This window comes from Bos javanicus, chromosome 1, assembly GCF_032452875.1.
Source record: "Bos javanicus breed banteng chromosome 1, ARS-OSU_banteng_1.0, whole genome shotgun sequence".
NCBI classification, from domain to species: domain Eukaryota; kingdom Metazoa; phylum Chordata; class Mammalia; order Artiodactyla; family Bovidae; genus Bos; species Bos javanicus.
This window is the reverse complement of record NC_083868.1, coordinates 145,383,709-145,402,614: the sequence shown is the minus strand read 5'-3', so window position 1 is coordinate 145,402,614 and position 18,906 is coordinate 145,383,709. Positions and strand designations below refer to the sequence as shown.

The 18,906-nt window shown below is 50.6% G+C and overlaps 1 protein-coding gene across 18 annotated transcripts in view; it reads right to left on the bottom strand.

Annotated features, from left to right (window-relative positions):
• The window catches only part of PCBP3 (poly(rC) binding protein 3), a 230,473-nt gene that overhangs the window by 75,575 nt on the left and 135,992 nt on the right, over positions 1–18,906 (bottom strand). For 13 of the 18 annotated variants that reach the window (XM_061423792.1, XM_061423783.1, XM_061423762.1 and 10 more), the window contains one exon: positions 16,832–16,913. The exons of 4 other annotated variants lie outside the window; for them this stretch is intronic. The gene's annotated coding sequence lies outside the window, so the exon portion shown is untranslated. Of the gene's footprint in view, positions 1–16,831; positions 16,914–17,287; positions 17,639–18,906 lie in introns of those variants that run through there. One more of the 18 variants, XM_061423751.1, reaches the window with a different exon arrangement.

Sequence of the window (18,906 nt, the reverse complement as noted above, 5' to 3'; positions counted from 1 at the left end):
CTCGGACCCCATACTCCTCTTACCAGCCCCTTCCTGTGCTGGATGTGGGGGACAGAGGTCTGTCGTCGGGGTTTGGAGAGGATTCAAAGTTGAGATGCTAAAAGTTATACAGCTGTTGAGCTTCAAAGAAACAAATAAAGAAAACCTCTTATGTGTTTGCATTTATCCAAGAACAAAAATACTATGGACTCCTTTGAGAAAACCCGTGCCAAGAGGTCTGGACACCCGCCAGCGGTGGGTTTAGACGATGCTTCCAGCCCACTCCCACCGAGCAGCCAGACTCCCACCCCCAGGCCTCCCAGGACTCTGACCACACCCAGCCTAGGCCGCAGGCAGGCAGGCAGGCAGGCAGAACTTCTTCAGGGAGGTCTACAGATGGCAAGAGGGGGCCCAAGCCCCTGGATGCAGTGGAGGAAGGCAGAGAAGCCTCTTGGAGGCAGGCTGGGTGTCTGGAGATAACGGCCACACTTTCCTCCGTGGAAACCCACCACAATCTCAACCCAAACCCAAAGCCAGCTGGACCTGAAAGAATCTTGCAGAATGGGGTCAAAGGTCACCACAAAGACCAAAGAGCCAATTTTAAGACACTCACTGAGATTCCGTGCTCCTGGCTCAGCCAAGTGGTGAGCTCAATGGACCCCGTCAGAGGATGGGCACATCAGATACAAGAAGCACCATGACCCCAGGACTCTTGGGGAACAGAGGCATGGTATAACCATGAGTGGCACAGTTAGTATAAAAGTAGAAGACCAGGGTGGTCTGACCTTACACACCACACCATCATAGACTCTTAGCAGAACTTTAAGAGTTAAACTCTCCTTAGTCCACCCTTGGGGCGTGGGCTGCACATGGCAATTTCCCACCACAGAGGACAGCGAGGGCAGGGGGACAGAGAGTGACATCACAGTGGACAGACTGACAGGTACACCTGCGCCAGGTGACCGAGGTCGGCGTTCATGGTATAGGTCACCAGACGGCACGCGCCCCGGACCCCTGGACAGGATGTGGTGAGAGGGGCCCTGTGCTTCTGGCCTTCCTCCCAACAACCTACAATGCCCATCCAGTCATGAGGAAAACATCAGACGAGTCCCAGCGGAGGGATGTTCTAAAAATTCCCTGACCCACTCTCCTCAAAACTGCCAAGGTCATCAAAACGAGGAAAGTCTAAGTCTATCACAGCCCAGAAAAGCCTAAAGAGACACGACAGTGTACTCTGGGACAGAAAAAGGCCACTGGGGAAAACTGAGGAATTCTGAAAACGGAACAGACTGTAGCCGGTGATGATGCATCAATAGCGGTGACCACACGTCAGAGGTGTTAGCATCAGGGACGTCTCTGTGTGGTCTCTTTTTGTTTTTTGAGTAGGTAATTATTTAATGACACAGGACACTAATGAAAATAATGTTATGAAACAAGATGGTTACGAGTAGTGGGAAGAGGATGATATCATTTCACTTTTGATAAAAAATTTTAAAGTATGTGTACAAAACACTGGGAGATAGTGTACCAAATTATCAACAGTATTTATTTCTGTTCAGTGATTAGATATTCTCCTTGCTTATGTGTATTCTTTCAAACACGATTATTTCTGAAACAAAAAAGTAAAGTTACTAAAAGAGAAATAGTTACTAAATGCAGGTGTCCAGGGGTCAAGATCTGAAATCAGGAGGTGTCCAGCTAGGGGGTCGGTGGTCAAGCCCAGATGTGGTACAGTATTCTCTTCTTCTTCTACTGGAATGCTGTTTATCAGATTGTTTCTTCTATATTTAGTATTCTTCTGTGCTCTCTTTTTAACATTTCTGTAAAGCTAAAATCGTTCTAAAGCCTTTTTTTGAAAAGCTACTGTCAACAAAACATAAGGGCAAAACATTTGCATAATATACTTCAGAAAGAACATGTAGAGGACTCTTAGATATAAATCAGACACTGGAAGCGTGTGACTAAGGTGTGTGCCAGTTCTGTGACAACCAGAGATGCCGGACCCGTGTCTGCAGCCAGCGAGTGGGCAGGGGCTGAGGCGCCCTGTCGTGGAAGCCTGGCCTGGCCAGGGGCCCCCACCCTCACAGGACATGGCCTTTTGAGAAAGCAGCCGGACCCAAAGCACTTTACATGCTGAATATTTTCCCATGCTCTTAAATTTTCTTCTCTAAAACCCTTCTAATGGCATCAGAGGAACCCCTCACATTTCACCAATCCTCCCACAGTTTGGCCACTGAGGTTAATTAGGATATTTTAAACTCATTTCTTTGAGAAACATCAACACCACACATTGTGACTTGCCAGACAGGTAATTCAGTGAGTGCAAACTTCCAGCCCCAGCAATGTGGGCCGAGGACACCAGCTTTCCTTATGATACTACTGGCCACACACAGCAACCCCCCACCCCCGCCCCCCGCACCAGGCGCTGGTCGGGGACCCCAGCTCCCACAGCGAGGCCTGCAGGCTGCAGAGAGAGCTCCATGGCTGGATGGGGCTGTGCTAGTGGGGTTGGCCCCTGCATGCTCCCCTGCCAGGAGAGGAGCGCCCAAATGCTCATGAATACTGCGCCCCACCCCACCCCGGGCAAGCTCAGCTGGGGGCCAGCCTGGTGTGGGGAGCCCCTGCCTGGCTTCAGGCATTTGGTCCTCAAGCCCACTGGAGATGGGGAAGACTGGCCACCACCCTCAGCAAAGGTCATCTGCCTGCCTCCCAGCTGAAAGCCCTCCTCCAGGTTCGTGCCGCCTGGGTGAGGAGCCCTCACACACCTTCTCCACCGGACCTCACTGGGTCTAAGACCTGACCTTGGCCTAAAGACCTACAGGCAGCATGAGAGGCACGGGCAGGGCCTCTGCTCCTGCCCATCCCTGGGCACTGCCCACTCAGGACAGTCTTTCTGCAACAGGGGTCTGGCGTCAGGTCCACATCTCTAGTGGATTTCTCTGGGAGGTGCAGGCTGGGGGCTGAGGTAGAGTGTGATCTCCACCCCTTCTGTGAGGTGGCCTCACCTCCCACCGCCCTGCTGAAGGCACAGCCCTTTGAGTCACAGGCAGCCCTCTGCCCCACCCTTCTCAGTGGCCTGAAGCTCCATCTCTGCTGATCAGCCCAAGTTCCCTGGACGGTAAGTCCAAGGTCACAGGGTGGGCCAGACCCCTGAACCTGAGCACAGGCTGGCCTCCCCTCCCAATCTCCCACCTTCCCTCTGCTGGAAGCCCCACAGGTTCCCCCAACCCTAGGGTCAGGGGGTGGGTGTTGGTCCTTCACTCCTGAGCAGCCCCAGGGGGCTAAGGAGCTCTGGAGAACAGAGGTCAGGGCAGTCCTGGACACTGGCATCCCCTCCAGGGCCACTCCCTGCCCTGCCGCCTGTGGCATCAGGGCTCACGCCCTCCTTGGAGGGGCCTGAGACCTAAACCACGGAGGGGATGGCCGCCACTGGCAGGCGGGGAGGCTACAGGTGGAAGGAGGACAGGCAGCCCCACACCTCCGTGGGCATCCGCGCTGGCAGACGCTCAGCCCCGCCCCGCAGTCGGTCCCGAGGCACCTCCACGGGCCTCATCACAGAGGCCAAAGCCCCCCGAACCCCACTGGGTGGGAAAATCGCTTTCCACGGGGGTACTGTAGGAGCCCCAGTCTCCCCTGCACACGGGAGGCCCTGCAGAGGAAAGGACGTGACTGGATCCTGGAGAAGTAAATGGCAGCCCACTCCAGTATTCTTGCCTGGAGAATCCCATAGACAGTGGGGCCTGGGGGCCACCATGAGGTCACAGAGTCCCACACACTGAGCGTCTGAGCACGCACGTGACCGGATGCAGCAACACTAGCCACTAGAGGGCAGCAGAGCTCCATTGGCCAAAGCCTAGTTCTTCAAAGAAAACGGAGGATTTGCAAAAACAGATGGGGGTGGAGGGTGGGGGACAACAAGTCGGCCTCTCCCCCAGCCCGCCGGCTTCCGGTTCGCACCCACGCCCACTACGATGGCAGCCTTGAATGAATGGTAGATTGTGGGGGAGGTGGGGGGCCCCTCAAAACGGGAACCGTCTCCCACCCACCCTTCTAGAATCATAGGCCGACCTGCTCTAACTCTGGTCACAGGGCCTCCCCAAGCGTCCATCTGACAGTAAGCAGCATTCCTCAGTTCTGACCATAGGCCTGGGTATGAGCAGAGAGGCCAGTCCACACGCGCACCTCTGCCAGGGGCAGAGGGCTCAGGGAGACGTCAGGGAAACCCTGAGAAGCCACAGTTCTTCACTCCTTTCAGAGAACAGAGTCTCTGGTCACCGGGCGTCTCACCTGAGTTGACACCCGCTCCCCCAGCCCTGACCTCAGTGCCATTTGGGGTGCCTGAGAAGCAGTGCTGCATGGAACAAACACCCACCTCAGGGAGGCTGCGCTTGAGTGGATGAGATAGAGGACATGCAAGACAAAAGCAGGCCCAACAGGGTGCTGAGCAGGGAGAGCAGTCAGGACAGTGCTCAGGACAGGTTGTGGGTGGCCTCACCAAGGGGCAGGGAAGGCCCACCAAGGTGACTTTGGAATAAGGACCTGAAACAAGCGAGGGAGCCAATCAGGGAGCAGAGCACCCAGCAGGCAGGCTTGTGCAAAGGCCCTGGGGTGGGGGTAGGGGTGGCGTGAAACGGGCGAGGGCAGTGAGAGGTCACCCCAGGGTTCCATCTGCTGCAAGAACTGACTCCACTTTGGCACAGCCTGTCCCTGCAGGAGCAAGGATGTCGGAAGTTTCCTAGTTTGGGAGCCTCGACTAACCACATCTCGCTCCATCTCTGGTCGAGAATGGGAGGTTAGCTGGTTAACGGGTGGTTCTTCCCCGCTGTGTGCTCCTGGCAGGTGGCAACCACGCCTGATGCTCCTTAGTCCAGCAGCACGTGGGGGCTGCTGAGGACCGAGTGCCCAGCTGGGATGCTCACTGGGCAGGCCTTACCCTCGGCTTCAAGGGTACCCCTTCCCCACTCAGCCACAGTGCCCCAAAATAAGAGTTTCAACTTATTTTAGCACGATGCACAGCCTCCACGGTGTGCAGCTCTAGAGGGTGCCAGGAGCTTCTAGGCTGTGTGGCTCCCAACAGCCGCCCGCGCCTCCTGGTCTCCTGGCTGGACTCCCCTCACCTCCATCGCTGGCTTTTTCCACCTCGCACTTTACATCCCGACTGAAGGGCTCCTGAGGTCGGGTCAGGGCACCACCTCTGAGTCACTCATAGTCAGCTGACCAGGAACCTGACCAGCATCCACAAAACCCCTTTGCCAGGCATCGTGACATAGTCCCGGGACCACGGCCCGAGTCCCACCCACTCTCAAGGGGCGAAGGTCAGCACGGCTGCTAGGCCAGGGTGAAAAGCCCACCACACCTCGTCCTGCGCTGACTTCTGGTAGGTTCCGCCGCATGAAGTGCTGGAGGGAGGTCCAGGCAGCCCACCAGGGTGGTGGTGGGGGTGGGGTAGAGAGCCCCAAGCAGCGAGGCGGCGCTGCAGCAGGACTCGGAGCCTGTGCAGCTGTACCTCCACCAGTCAGCAGCTCCTCTGACCCCAGGGGACACTCTCTGGGGCCTGTGACTCCTGGCCTGTGACACAGCCCCTGGGGGCTTGCTCTGAGGGGACCCACATCTCAACCCCAGGCTAATGCCCACAACTCCGCTGCTCTCGACTCAGCTCCATGTTATAAATATGAAAAAGAAAATACCCACCTTTCAGCGATGTGGAAAAGTATTCTGTAATTGCAAAGTGCTCTACAAATGAGGGACTTAAAGCCTATTTTGCCAGGATAATTCTACAGTGAGAGTGGAGACAAGAGACAAAGCAGAGAGAGAAGCGCAGGCACTGACTGTATTCCTTCTGAGAGCGACCAGGTCCAGACAGCACCAGAGCCAAGTATCTGCTGGGGCTGGAGCTGGGAAGACAGGAGGTCTGTGCTCTGGGGGGACACGGCGGGACTGACTACCGCCGTGTGCATGGGGCTAGAAGCCTGCGGGTGCAGGGAGGGGTAGAGGGGCCAAGAGCTAGGCCTCCCGCTGAACATCTCCTCCAGCAGGAGATGGAGGAGGGAGGCGGACAGTGCTGTCTCCCAGGCTCAGCTCAGCTTTAGCTGCCTCTGGGAGCCCTTCCCGCTGCTGCCCGGAGGCCACAAGTGGCCCCAGGCTCTCTGGATGGACAGTGGGCACCACAGGACAACGGACCAGCTCAGTCAGTGTCACAAAGAGACGCGGGAGGGGCGTGCACCATGGTTACAGACGTGACTAGTTTCTGTAACATGATTGTGCTGAACTCTGCTGGACCTCAGGGCATGATGGTGTGGGTGTGACTCACGCAACTGTGTCTCCCTGCCGGGCAGCTTTACCTCTTGCTGCACAAGCCAGACACCAGCTAGGGCCACACAGCTGCAGCTGTCCTGACGCCAGGAGAACACCCAGCCCAGAAGCCCCCAGCAGAAAACGCCAGCCCAGGGCATAGGAGGAGCCAGAAGCCCACAGTGGGATGCGCCTGCAAGAGTCCCTAGCCACCAGCTGCATGGAAGAGGTGTGCTTCCACAGAGGGAGACAGAGTGACCACGTGACCACGAGCAGCCAGCAGGGAGCCTTGGAGAGGGGCACACGGGGGCGTAGCTGGGAGGTCATCTGTGATCCCACCCAGACACCCAGGGGGGCGGGGCGGGGGGAGGGCCACAGAGCAGAGCGCAAGGGTCAGGGGCAGCCAGGACTGGCTGTGAGGCTGGCGCAGAGGGTCATCACAGAGCCTGTGGACGTGCCTCCTGAGCACAGAGTAGGCGCCACTGCGTCTGGCGAGCTGCCACCTCCCCTTCCCCTCACTGGACTACAACCTTCTCGGCCACGTTCTCCCCTTCACACGGGCTCATGTGGTCTGCAGGGTTCAGAGCCTGTGGGTGGCTTCTGCATCCTGCTCTTCACCGCCACAAGGTGGGGGAAGTGGCCCCCAAACCCCCCATGCACTCCCCCCTCCCTGAGTTCAGAGACTCTCCAGGCACTTCCTGAGTTTTCGGAGAAGTGCACAGAGTCTGGTCCAGTGCGCTTGGTGACCAGGGACCCAGGGATGGTGGGAGATGCTCTCACCAGCCTCCCTCTGGGCCTCCTGAGTCCCGAAACCCCAGGTCACTTCAAGAGGGTGCTTGTCCTCTTCTTAGTAGATTTTATATTCTGAGGCATTGCTTTTAATTAAAATTTCAGTTAGAGGGAAGTGTTGAGAAGCTGGAACAGTGGCTCTGGCAGCAGCCCAGAGCTCAGCACCCCCTTGGCTCACCCAGGATTCCATCTGCCACCTCCCAGGAGACCCATTTGGAAGAGAAGGACCTCTGTGTTTTCCGCTGAAGAATTCATTTTACTTGCTTATTTGACAACTTCTTATTGAGTTGTAATGTTGAACCTGCATTAAAGTTGTGTGATCGTTACAATGCACTTCTGCGTGTCCTGTAACTGTCTCCCATTGCTCATGGTCAGGCTAGCTCGCCTGTCACACACCAGTTCATTCCCCATCATGCACACCGGCTGAGAGTGACTGTGGAGCTGTATACCAAGGTCACAGGTGTGGAGCCCTGTACCAAGGTCATCTCTGGAACTGACAGAGCCCCATAGCAACCATTGCCATGAGCCTCCCTTCCCTCAACTGGCCGTCCCCCAACTCTTTATTAGGTAAAACACCCACCCTATAGCACCCTAATGCCACTCTTCTGGCAGGAAGTTTCTTTGTTTTGAGGCTATAAAAATTGGCTGCTGGCCCACAGCAGGGGTGGCTCTGCCTGGTCTTTCAGGAGTCCGGCCCTGTGCTGCAGCGCCCACGTTATCTCTGCTCTCTGTTCTTAATAAACTCACTCCCTTCTGTACCGCTCTGTCTCTGGAGATTCTTTCCCAACCTGCACACAGACCACGATAGTGACTACAGACAGCACCTGCCTTGACTCCAAATACTCTAGAGCGTATTTTCTATGTCTGGGTATACCAAGTGCAGTTATGAGAACCAGAGCACTTAACAGCAACACAAGGTCTTTACCCAGCCCCCAGCCCTCAGCAGACACACTGTGACCTCAGGTTCTCATATTCACCTTCTTAAAATGAACAGAAGAGGGCATTCTAGAGCCATGAAATTACCAAAGCTATCCTAAACAGTATTTTCTTAAAAATTCAGGAAAACAAATTTCATGTGCTGTCAGGTACCATACAAAGATTTTCTTTTCAAAATAAGAAAAATAACATTCCTACTGACAATAAACACAAACCATAAAGCCATGCTGACCAAAACAGAAAAACTATAATCTAATATCTTTAAGTTGATTAAGAGACATTAAGATAATGATGCAAGCAATGAAAAAAACATAAACCAGAATTAGAAAAACTCAAAAATTATGTCATAGAACTCAGGAAAGAATTGGGAATAAAAGAAAAAAATGTTTCAAAAATCCAGATGAAATCAGAAGACGTGCAATTTAATAAATACAGCAGAGGAAAACAGAAGAAAGAGAACATTTTTTTAAAAGTCAAAAACAAAGCAATGAGAGGAATTCAAGAAGAATGATACACAGAGAAGGCAAGCCAAGAAAGCCAGACAGACAGGAGCAGGGCAGAGAGGACAAGGGCAGGGGACCAGGCACTTCGCCAAGCCAGGACTCCTGTTAAATTAAAGATGTACCTAAAGCAAAATGCACTGCTGGATTTGATCCGCTAACATTTTTTTAGGGCTTGCATACCTGTCTCAGAAGGCAGAGTTATCTATTGATTATTTTAGGATTACTCACATGACTTTTGCATTATAGTATGGCTGATCTCATAAAATGGTTAGGGAAACCTGACTTTTTCCATTCTCTAAAACAGTTTGCATACCGAATAAGGACTGTGTTTCCTCTCGGATATGTGAGGACATGCCAAGGAGCAGGATGCCCAGCCACACCTGAGTGCAGACTGAGCGCCGTTTCAGTCATTCCCATAGTTACCCAGACTTTCTACATCATATGTGGCCAATTTCTTGATTTACATTTTTCTAGAAAAGTATCCATCTCATGTAGACTTTCCAATTCTGTTGCATAAAGTTGTAAACATCTCAGAGGTGTTCTTTGCTGCCTTAACATTTTTTGAAGTTTTATTGATGTGTTTTTCTAAGTTTTATTTTGTACTGGAGTCTACCGATGTTGTGACAGTCGCAGGTGCCCAGCACAGGGCTCATCCGTGCACACACAGGTGTCGAGCCTCCTCAGAGCTCCCCTCCCATCCAGGCTGCCACATAACACTCAGCAGAGTTCCCTGTGCTATATGCCCAAGGACCTTGTTGGTTTTCCATTTTAAATATAGCAGTGCATACATGTTGACTGAAAGTTTTAAGAGCCTCCACATCTTATATCTACTCCCTGGTCACTCAAGTTTTAAAGTTTTGTCTTCCCCCCCAACCCCTGGACCAGAGTTGCTGTTTTAAGTGTTTCATATTTCTTTACCAGCATTTATTACACTCAGCACCATGTTTTCACATTCTGCTGTGTTCACCTCTACCTTTAACTTTATTAATTTGTCCTGAATTATTTTTTAATTCTTTCTCTAACATGTAGAGTCATGGGATTGTTTTATTTAAATATCTCTGGTTTTCTAAAATTTTCTCCTAAGAATTGCTTTGACAGCATCCTTCATGTTTTGATGTTCAGTATTATCTCATTTTCCTTACTTTTTATACAGTTTATGCTTTTATTTAAAAGCATCCTCAAATCTCCAGACTCCAAATAACAGAGTCTGGGCTGCTTTTGGTTGTCATTTTGTGGTTAATTTCCATTTTTATTGTACTTAATGATTTCTGCTGTTGAAAAATATGATATTCTTTAAAATAAAATACATGGTGAATATATTTGTGAATGGTCTTGGTGTGTTTGAAAAATTGGAAGAAAGGAGGGAGGGAAGGAAGCAGGAGAGGGAGGGAGGAAAGAAGGAAAGTATGTTTTGTGTCTGGGACAGACTTTGTCAGGAATGCTATTCAGGTTCATCGTGACCACATGCACTTTTTGTCTTTTCAATTTTTCAATTAAAGTTTCCCATTATGGTACTAGATTTGTCCATTTCCTATTCTTAGAGGCTCTTCCTTCATAAAATTTACATCTATGTAATTATGTACATAAAAGTTCATGAATATCATATCTTCTTAGGGGATTACAACTTATCAAAATGATGTATCTTTGTCCCATTTAATGCTTTTCATCTTTTTCTTGAAAATAATGTTGCTTGGGCTGCTTTCCAGTGATTAGCATTTGCTTAGTAGCCTCCCAATACATTTTCTGTTTCGGTGTCATTTTAAAGACAATCTGAGTTTTGCTTTTTAATAGAGAAATTTCACATATACTTGAACTAATGCCTACAAGATGTCTGGCTTTAACACTTTGATTTCTAATTTGCTCCTTTTTCTCTACCTTTTGGTTGTTCCAGAGTTTTTCCTCTATAAGAACTGAAGTTGTACCATCTGTGCCTATGCCTGGTGGCTCCTGGTAGACTGTTAGTTTGTTCAAAAGCACATTCATACACTATAGGCTTGAGCAGTATCTACATTCCCCCAGAAGAAGAATCGAAGTCTAAGAAACCTTCACTCTTCTTCTCATCACCATAGAAAGTGGAAAGTGAAAGTCACTTAGTCGTGTCCGACTCTTTGCAACCCCATGGACTATGCAGTCCATGGAATTCTCCAGGCCAGAATACTGCAGTTGGTAGCCTTTCCCTTCTCCAGGGGATCTTCCCAACCCAGGGATCGAACCCAGGTCTTCCACATTGCAGGCAGATTCTTTACCAGCTGAGCCACAAGGGAAGCCCAAGAATACTGGGGTGGGTACCCTATCCCTTCTCCAGTGGATCTTCCCGACCCAGGAATCAAACTGGGGTATCCTGCACTGCAGGTAGATTCTTTACCAATGGAGCTATCATTATATAAATACATATATGTAAGATTTTTTTTGGCTTGTAGTATGGAGACAAGCAAAAACAAGACCAGGAGCTGACTGTGGCTCAGATCATGAACACTTTACTGCCAAATTCAGACTGAAATTGAAGAAAGTAGGGAAAACCACTAGACCATTCAGGTATGACCTAAGTCAAATCCCTTATGATTATACAGTGGAAGTGAGAAATAGATTTAAGGGCCTAGATCTGATAGATAGAGTGCCTGATGAACTATGGAATGAGGTTCGTGACATTGTACAGGAGACAGGGATCAAGACCATCCCCATGGAAAATAAATGCAAAAAAGCAAAATGGCTGTCTGGGGAGGCCTTACAAATAGCTGTGAAAAGAAGAGAAGCAAAAAGCAAAGGAGAAAAGGAAAGATACAAGCATCTGAATGCAGAGTTCCAAAGAATAGCAAGAAGAGATAAGAAAGCCTTCTTCAGAGATCAATGCAAAGAAATAGAGGAAAACAACACAATGGGAAAGCCTAGAGATCTCTTCAAGAAAATTAGAGACATCAAGGGAACATTTCATGCAAAGATGGGCTCGATAAAGGACAGAAATGGAATGGACCTAACAGAAGCAGAAGATATTAAGAAGAGGTAGCAAGAATACACAAAAGAACTGTACAAAAAAGATCTTCACAACCCAGATAATCACGATGGTGTGATCACTGACCTAGAGCCAGACATCCTGGAATGTGAAGTCAAGTGGGCCTTAGAAAGCATCACTACGACCAAAGCTAGTGGAGGTGATGGAATTCCAGTTGAGCTATTTCAAATCCTGAAAGATGATGCTGTGAAAGTGCTGCACTCAATATGCCAGCAAATTTGGAAAACTCAGCAGTGGCCACAGGACTGGAAAAGGTCAGTTTTCATTCCAATCCCAAAGAAAGGCAATGCCAAAGAATGCTCAAACTACCGCATAATTGCACTCATCTCACACACTAGTAAAGTAATGTTCAAAATTCTCCAAGCCAGGCTTCAGCAATACATGAACCGTGAACTTCCTGATGTTCAAGCTAGTTTTAGAAAAGGCAGAGGAACCAGAGATCAAATTGCCAACATTTGCTGGATCATGGAAAAAGCAAGAGAGTTCCAGAAAAATATCTATTTCTGTGAAGATCTTTATTGACTATGCCAAAGCCTTTGACTGTGTGGATCACAATAAACTGTGGAAAATTCTTCAAGAGATGGGAATACCAGACCACCTGATCTGCCTCTTGAGAAATTTGTATGCAGGTCAGGAAGCTACAGTTAGAACTGGACATGGAACAACAGACTGGTTCCAAATAGGAAAAGGAGTACGTTAAGGCTGTATATTGTCACCCTGTTTATTTAACTTCTATGCAGAGTACATCATGAGAAACGCTGGGCTGGAGGAAACACAGGCTGGAATCAAGATTTCCGGGAGAAATATCAATAACCTCAGATATGCAGATGACACCACCCTTATGGCAGAAAGTGAAGAGGAACTGAAAAGCCTCTTGAAGAAAGTGAAAGAGGAGAGTGAAAAAGTTGGCTTAAAGCTCAACATTCAGAAAACAAAGATCATGGCATCCGGTCCCATCATTTCATGGGAAATAGATGGGGAAACAGTGGAAACAGTGTCAGACTCTATTTTGGGGGGCTCCAAAATCACTGCAGATGGTGACTGCAACCATGAAATTAAAAGACACTTACTCCTTGGAAGGAAAGTTATGACCAACCTAGATAGCATATTCAAAAGCAGAGACATTACTTTGCCAACAAAGGTTCATCTAGTCAAGGCTATGGTTTTTCCTGTGGTCATGTATGGGTGTGAGAGCTGGACTGTGAAGAAGGCTGAGCGCCAAAGAATTGATGCTTTTGAACTGTGGTGTTGGAAAAGACTCTTGAGAGTCCCTTGGACTGCAAGGAGATCCAGCCAGTCCATTCTGAAGGAGATCAGCCCTGGGATTTCTTTGGAAGGAATGATGCTAAAGCTGAAACTCCAGTACTTTGGCCACTTCATGAGAAGAGTTGACTCATTGGAAAAGACTCTGATGCTGGGAGGGATTGGGGGCAGGAGGAGAAGGGGACGACAGAGGGTGAGATGGCTGGATGGCATCACTGACTCGATGGATGTGAGTCTGAGTGAACTCCGGGAGTTGATGATGCACAGGGAGGCCTGGTGTGCTGCGATTCATGGGGTCGCAAAGAGTCAGACACAACTGAGCAACTGAACTGAACTGAACTGATGGAGACAAGATGGTGGAGTAGAAAGACGTGAGTTCACTTCTTAGGAGAACACCGAATCACAAGTAACTGCTGAACAACCAGGGACAATAAACACTGGAAGCTACCAAGATTTTTCAACTATCACTTTAATTTGCAAACCAACAGGCATCAGTGATTATTCAGAGTAGCTGCATACTGCCCAGGATTCCTTCCCACCATTGTCAGTGGGACCAAGTGCCACCCTCTCTATGGATGGCTGTCTCCCTCATTTTTGTCAGTCTTGGGGGTGAGGCTGGAAACCTCTGAGTCCTTGTCTGACAGCACCCTTCCTTTGCCCTTCAATCTGGATTACGGCAGTGTCTCAAATTCCAGGTTTGGAATCTTTTCTCCCCAAGTACTTTGAAGATATTGATCCAATTAACTCTAAAATACTCGTGTGGTATAGAGAATTTTATGTCAATTGATAGCGAGAGCTTTGCTCCTTTTGCTGACCACTTTGGGGTTTCTCTTTGGTCCTATCCTAAACTTCCATCCCACTGCCTCCCAGCCCTTATGGTTTCTCCGCCCACCCCATCTCGCCCAACATTTCATCCCTGACATGCTCTGTGCCCGTCAGGCGTCTTCCGAGACACGTTCGTCACCCTCTCTCAGTCTTCTCCACTCTCTCCTTTTCAGAATGCTCCTGACAACCATGCGAGCTTCTCAAACTCCCCATGGGCTCCCCCTCTTCTCTTACACTCTCCACCTCTCAGTCCTTGAAACCTGCATCTGGGACAGCTCTGGGTGCTTTAGGCCTGCATTCTGGAACCATCCTTGGTTCATTTGTCCAATCATTAATTCCTTCTTCATTTCTGTCTGTTCTGCAATTTAAACCATCAAGATTTTTTCATTTTCATAACTTTTCTTTCCAAAATCTTTGCCTGTCTCTTTTGAAGGAGCTGTTTCTTTTATGAATGCTCTTCTCCTCATGCCATTAGGTCTTCCCTGGAACATGCTCTTTCATTGCACTTGGTACTTCTCTCCCCTGCTCTGTGGTTCTCAAGGGTGTGACAGTTCTCGGCTCTGCCCACAGTCTGCTTTTGAGAAACTTGACTCGCCTGCATGTATACTGGTTCTGCAAGTGTCCGAATTCGAATACTTACCTGCAGTAGGCTCGCCACACATCTCCTGTGATGTTTTCATTCGCAGATGTTATTTGCTTCTGTCTCTTGGTAATTAACCTGAAGTCTGAGCTTCTGACTCTGTGGCCCCTGTTTCTGGGGCAGCATGGACTCTGTAGTCTTAAACTCTCTGTCTTTGGAGGATCCTGGCAGGGGGGACAGTAGGTGAGTGTTCTGACCATCCTGTTCCAATCTGTGAGAGATGGATTTGTGCTCTGATTTTTCTTTTTACCCTATTTAGGGGTTGTTTCCTAGCCAGTTGATAAAAGAAAAAAAGCCCAGAAACATCCTTCTTAAGTTCTGGTTGATAAGTTAATGTCAACGGCCAAAGCCTGGAGCCAATGTACAGCCTCCGTCTGCCTCTAGCCTGACCTGGGGAAGGCCTCACAGAGGCACAGGTCAAGTGGGCCTGGGGACAACCTGCCTGAGGTCCCAGGGCAGAGCAGGGAGGAGAGTGGGACTCACACGCAACAGGCTGAACAGAGAGGGGCCCTGCCCCAAGGTGACCGCCCAGCCCAAGGGCAGGCTCTGGAGCAGACAGCCAGCCAGAAACGGCCACAGCCTCACTTCAGCAGCAGAAGCTAACCACGCAGCCACTCTGTATTTATGTAAGTCTTACCCTGCAATTTCCCCGTTGTCTGTAATTACCCCATGTCACCACATAACACTTGCCCTAGTTAAATGGTTGGCAGTTACCATAGAAACCAAGTACTGTTCTCTAACTGGAAAAGGCGGTTGTATTTTTTAAATATTTCTAAGTTATATTCTACTTTGATGGAGATCAATTTACAACTGCCACCAACTTGAAGAGAAAGTCAACCACGGTCACCGCCCACCTTTGCTGTCCCAGCCCTCCCTTCAGGAAGGCCCCTTCCTGGCCCACCTGTGGAGCAGCCACACAGGCTCTGCGCCTGCGCTGGGCTCCTTCTGTCCTCACTTGCTTCCTCCTCCCGCCTGGCGAGAGCCACAGCCCAGAGCCCCACAGTGCCACGCCTCTCCCCAGGTTGCCGCTTCTTCTCACACCACAGATGGCATGGAGCCTAGGGCCCCAACCCTGCCCTCCCCTGGCCCAGAAAGGCCCCCAGAACGTCCCTGCACCATGGCCAGAGGCCGGAAGAAGTTCAACCGTAAGCTGGCCCACACGAGGGCGTCCTGTCCTGTGTGTCACCAGTGGGCGACCACTGGCAGTTCATGAGGACCACACGCATCTCACAGGATTTCCTCATCTTCTCAGCTCCTGGTACCCCCTCAGCTTCCTGGGACAGACCTGCTGTGCAGCACGTCCATGGCTGCTTCATGACTGCGTGGCCCCTCAGCCCACCTGCCGCCCTCACAGAACCGGTCCTGTTTTCGCTCATCGACAACACTCCCCTGGGCTCCCCCTCACTCCCCCTCTCCCCGCTGTTCATCAAAGCCCCTGTTCTCCTGCCCGGCTCTTCCCCTCTCCTCTCCTCCATGTGCACCCGCTTTCCACCTTGTCTGTCCAGACCACCTGGGTGAAGCCCAGTTCTCCTTCCCCACCCACAGGAAGGCTGGAGTCTGCTCGGCTCTAAAAGGTTTACGTGGGACCCCACCCCTAGTGGAAGCTGCTATCTGGCCCCAGTGTCCCACCCTCCCACCGCTGTGGCTACACGGGCCTCCAGCTGCTCTCCAGCCTCCTCGCCTACAACCTTCACACTGGCTGTTCCCTCTGCCTCCCCATCCATGACTTGCCCCCTCACCCTTACTTAGTCACCTCAGTGAGGCAACCCTGACACTCCTGTGGGTCCCTGGCGGCCCCTGCCGGGGAGCATGCACACTTGTTGTCCCTCGCCCTCCCCTTCCCTACCCACGGAGCGCGTCACCTCCAGACTGCTTAGGCTGCATCTACCTCTGACGCTGTTTCTGGGGACAGAGCCCATCAGTGTGTCTGCTGATGGATGCAACCCCTCCCAGAGCCAGACCGGGTGCAGACAGCAGACCTGAGCTGTCTGCCCAGCGACTCTGCAGGCTCCGGGACAGCAGCCCTACCCTCCCAGCCTCACTTAAAATTGTTCCTGAAATCAGTTCTGATTCTGAAGCATCTCATCTCCTTCACTCTGCTCCTAGGCCAATGACAGAGTGGCCATTCTGTGTGGCTCAGGAGGGGCAGCAGCACGCAGCCCGACCGCATCGCTGCAGGAACCAACGTTCCTTCTCAGTTCTCTACAAACCACCCTGTTGAAGGAAATGAACACATAAAAAGCACATCTGAGAGGCTGTGAGCACCAGCAGGTGGGAGCCCACCCCAACAGGGGCCTCTCCACATGCCCGGTGGCCAAGCCAGGTTACTGGGAGTCACAGAACAACTGAGAGTTAAGAACTTGGAGAGAAGTGGTCAAGCAAAGGGTCAACCAGAAGTGAGGACCAGGCCCGGCGTTGGGATGGCAGGGGAAGGTCAGATCCGGGCTGAGGTGGGTCAACCGACAGGCACTGAGGTTGGGCGCAGGCAGGGCACAGGTGGCAGAGCAGGCCGGGGGGAGGCGGGGGTCACAGGCGTCACTGGCTGGAACAGGGGGGCCGGGCGAGCAGGTCACCAGCGGGGGTAGATGAGAGTACCTGCGAGTGGCTCCTCCTCCCGGCCTGGGGACGCCTGTCCTGCCAGCCCGCCTGCTTCCCCGTGGGCAAGGACACTGTCCATCTACCAAAAAGCAAGGGAAAAATGTCACGTCACTCGATGAGCTCAGCATGCCCGAGATCCCGCTCAGCCCCGCTTGTTCCTGGTCATCCTCATGTGTGGAGACTCATAACACCTTTATACGTGAAAGTTGTTTTGCATCCGTTAGCAATTGTTATAACAGAAATACATTTAAAAGCTGGCAACACACTTGAAGACTCAGAGGTGTCCGGGTGCTCTGGGCCCAGCCAAGCTCAGCATTCCCTTAATGGAGTAAAGTGTGGAGGAGGGGGCCCTGCCCTGGACGGGGTTACCCTCCCAAGGCTCCTCAGTGGATGCCAGCAACAGATGCCAAAATGCTCTGAAACTGCAAGGTCCAGTCATTATTCTAATCCTACCTAATGAAGAATGTTCCAGAAATATAGGCTGGGTTATGAAAATGCGAAAAGTCTTTACAAGGAAGAGACACTACCAATTCCTAAACACTTGTTACTTCCCAGCGCTCTCCCGCCTGTTCTCTCACACACTCTGGCGGGGTGAGGAAGCAGTCATCATCACCACTTCACAGAGGAGCCTTGGGCTCAGAGGAGAGCAGTCGTCAGGGTTGCAGGGCTGGCGATGCTCACCGCAAGATTCTCAGTGACCTGGCCGGAGACCCTCCAAGGGCGCTGGCCGCTCCGGGATGTGTGCACTCTCCTGGCAGGGGCGGGGATGCTCCCTCAGGGGCACGGGCAAGGGTAGGGCTCCTGGCCTTCACAGCACTTCAAGTGACTGTGTTCTGTGTCCCGTCTCCATAGGGACAACAATGATGCCAGAATACTCTCCACTTGCCGCATTCCCCAGTGATGGCTGACTTACTTCATGGTTCAGGTGTCAATTATTAAATAATATTAACGCATCATGAATTTGACATGACCTTGGCAATGTATATAGATTCCTTTATTAATGTAACTATTAAAACTTTTCATGGTCTTGGGCAGTTTTCATAACTCTTTAAAACTATAGATACTTAAATATAAAGAGTAAACATTTAAACAATGAAAAACAAGACTCTGGTAGCATTTCTGAGCTCAGTCACTGTTAACACCGCCCGGCGGATCCATGCATCACGTTCCACGAACAGGGAAGGAACACGCATGTCCATTATGCACCTGGCATGCGATTCTTTACCATCAATGCATCTTAGGACTTTTTGACTCAACACAATCAGAGGTACCTTGGCATGAGATATGAAATACTGTACACTTTTAATTTACCAGAGAAATTAACCAAAATCATCTCCATATGGGTCTCTGCAAATTACATCCCCATCAAATTCCTGAGTGCTGTTTCTCTAGCCACTGTCGATGCAATTCACTCTCAAACACTCAACTTTGACAAACTGAAGGACGAAAACTGTTACCACAGTTTAATTGTTGACACTTGAAAGCTGTAAACATCTTGAATGAGGCTGAGCTCTTCCTCATGTTTACCAAGTATCTGTACTCTGTGTGGGGCCTCATCCACTAAGCAGGACAGGCGATGACTCACAAGGATGAGTCAGGAGTGACCACAGTTACAACCCCCCACTGCCCAGTGTGAGTCCTCATGGAGCTATTTTTGGCTCTTTTGCTAGTAACTCTGGATGATGCTCTTAAATCCCTGTGCACTGATTAGTTGGCCCGAAGAGCATGAAACGCATGACTGGCGCCCCTGTCCCCTCTGTACACCCTGCCCTCACCTCCCTCCCGTCACTGCTATGGACCTAATGAACAAGGTCTGCAATACCAGATCCCCGACCTCGACAGCCCCCAATTCCTGCAACTCTGCTCCTGGGCCCCCACCAGCCTGTCTGTGGCCCTTCTTCCTGACTCCACTGAGCTGTCTGGAGTCTGGCTCCATTTTCAAGAAGCCCTGCCAGTGAGGGTGCATACGCATCACTTCTCCCCAGGACCTCACATGTCTGAAAATGTATTATTGAGAAAATTCTTTCTTCCCTAAAGATTTTGTATACTTTCTCCAGTGAAAATTGCCATGG